The following is a 3,035-nucleotide window of genomic DNA, read 5'->3' on the forward strand; positions in this document are numbered from 1 at the left end:
GGCCCATTGGACTTGCAAACTTTATATGCCCCAATATAGGGGAATGCCAGGGCCAAAAGAATGGGAATGGGTGGGTAGGGAAGTGGGGGGCGCTACGGGGGACTTTTGGGATAGCATTGGAAATGTAATTGAGGAAAATAGCTAATAAAAAATATTTAAAAAAAATACTTGGCGCCGGGCGTGGTGGTGCACGCCTTTAATCCCAGCACTCGGGAGGCAGAGGTAGGCGGGTTTCTGAGTTCCAGGACAGCCAGGGCTATACAGAGAAACCCTGTCTCGAAAAACAAACAAACAAAACAAAACAAAACAAAACAAAAAACTTGTATACAAACCTAACAGTAACAAAAGAAAACAGGAATTGACACCATCATACTGTATTCCAAGAAAGTACAAATATTATTACGATAGTTAGACTAGGTATGGCCCACATAGATTCATCTGTTTGAGTACTTATCCATAGGTAATGGCACTATTAGGAGGTGTGGCCTCATTGGAGTAGATGTGGTTTGTTGGAGGAAATGTGTCACTATGGAGGCAGGCTTTGAAGTCTCAAAAAAAAATACACATACATACATACATTCATACATACATACATACATACATACATACATGCTCAAGCTCCACCCAGTGTGAGACACAGTCCCCTTCTGGTGCCTTTGAATTAAGATGTAGAACTCTCAGCTCCTTCTCCAGCCCCATTTCTGCCTGCACACTGCCATGCTTCCCATCATGATGATAATGTAACCTCTGAAACTGTAAGTCAGCCCCAAATAAATGTTTGCCTTTATAAGTGTTGCCTTGGTCATGGTGTCTCTACACAGCAATAAAACCCTAAGACAATTCTAGATCAGTTTAAATATGTTAACTAATCAATAAAAATAAACTAATGGGGTTGGTTTACACATACTACCTTGGAAGACTGATTATAACATATTGTTAAGTAATAAAGCAAAATTGCTTACCAAAATCCTTAGGAATAAATGAGTCTATTCATTTATGAGACTGGCTAGAGATGCAGCTCAGTAGTGGACAGGATACTTAGCATGCACAAGGCCCTGGCTCAATCTTCAACAACAGAACTCAATTTCTATAAATGCACACATTTCTTATAAGTGTTGTGGAACAAATTTATAACATTCTACAGACATCATCTCAGTTGTTTCCCAATTTGCTGTGATAAAATATTCCTCCAAAAGCAACTTATGGTAGAAAGGGTTTATTTTGGCTCACAATCCATAATGGTGGAGAAGTTAGAGCAGCAGGAGCTTGAGGTACCTGGTCACTTGTATTCACAGTTAAGAAGCAAAGAGCTGGGCTAGAGACATGGTTCAGAGGTTAAGAGCACAAGGTCCTGAGTTCAAATCCCAGCAACCACATGGTGGCTCACAACCATCTGTAATTGGGTCTGATGCCCTCTTCTGGTGTGTCTGAAGACAGCTACAGTGCACCCATATACATAAAATAAATACATCTTAAAAAAACAACCCAGATATAGCTGTCTCTTGTGAGGCTATGCCGGGACCTAGCAAACACAGAAGTGGATGCTCACAGTCAGCTATTGGATGGATCACAGGGCCCCCAATGGAGGAGCTAGAGAAAGTACCCAAGGAGCTAAAAGGGTCTGCAACCCTATAGGTGGAACAACAATATGAACTAACCAGTACCCCCGGAGCTCGTGTCTCTAACTGCATATGTAGCAGAAGATGGACTAGGGGGCTGGTGAGATGGCTCAGTGGGTAAGAGCACCCGACTACTCTTCTGAAGGTCCAGAGTTCAAATCTCAGCAACCACATGGTGGCTCACAACCGTCCGTAATGAGACCTGACGCCCTCTTCCGGTGTGTCTGAAGACAGCTACAGTGTACTTACTTATAATAATAAATAAATCTAAAAAAAAAAAAAAAAAAGAAAGAAAGAAAGAAAGAAAGAAAGAAAGAAAGAAAGAAAGAAAGAGCTAAACCACAGCAGCAATAGGTTACCACACTGGGCCTTCAACTGGGCCCCTGACAACCATCAGGAGTGGGTAGGAAAGGGACTCATGAGAGCCCGCCCCTCCCTGCTGAACTCTTGGATACTGAATGACTGTAGGAGGGGCAGTCTTTGTCTTCTGTTGTGTATCCACTGGTTATTCTACCCAGCTCCAATGCCACAGTAACAAGGCCACCAGATGGCCCTGGTCAAAAACAAACAAACAAACAAACACCACAAATATTGGAAAAGAACTTGTAGGGAGAGAGCAAGGAGATTGACAGGAACAGAGGGAAATTAAAGAGGGTGAGATGAGAGTCACCAGAATGCATTATACACAAAATGGTCCAAGGCAAAATATCAGGCTAGGAATAAACCCAACCAACAAGGCAAATATCTATACAGAGAAACCTTTAAAACTTTGGAAGAATCAATTAAAGAAGATGGAAGGACTTCCCATGCCTATGGCTCGGCAGAATTAATATTATAGACATGGAGTTGAAGGTGACACTTAGCTGGCATGGCGCTCTCCAGTCAAGCTTGGTGGCACACCTTTAGTATCAACACTTTCAAGGCAGAGTTAGGTGGTCTCTGTGAGTTTGATACCAGCCTGATGTACATAGGGAGACCTTGTGTCAAAACAAAACAAGACATGAGCATGGGAAGATTTGTAGGGAGTGGGAGGGGGGATTCGAATGGGAGAAATTAGAATGCATTTTATACATGCATGAAAATGTCAAAGAACACATTTAATTTATAAAAACAGTTGTAGAACAGATAAATAAAAGGTCTGGCAAGATGGCTTAGTAGGTAAAGATACTTGTTGCCAAGTCTGACCACCTGAGTTCAGTCCCTGAATTCTACATTAAGGAAGGACAGAAATGACTCCTGAATATTGTTTTCTGATCTTTACATTTGGGCATACTTCAAACACACACAAATAAAATAAATGTCATTTAAGAAATGAAGAATTTGCTGAGTGTGGTAGCACATACCTTTAATCCCAGCACTTGGGAGGCAGAGGCAGGCGAATTTCTGAGTTTGAGGCCAGCCTGGTCTACAGAGTGA

Source organism: Mus caroli, chromosome X (assembly GCF_900094665.2).
Source record: "Mus caroli chromosome X, CAROLI_EIJ_v1.1, whole genome shotgun sequence".
In the NCBI taxonomy this organism is placed as follows: domain Eukaryota; kingdom Metazoa; phylum Chordata; class Mammalia; order Rodentia; family Muridae; genus Mus; species Mus caroli.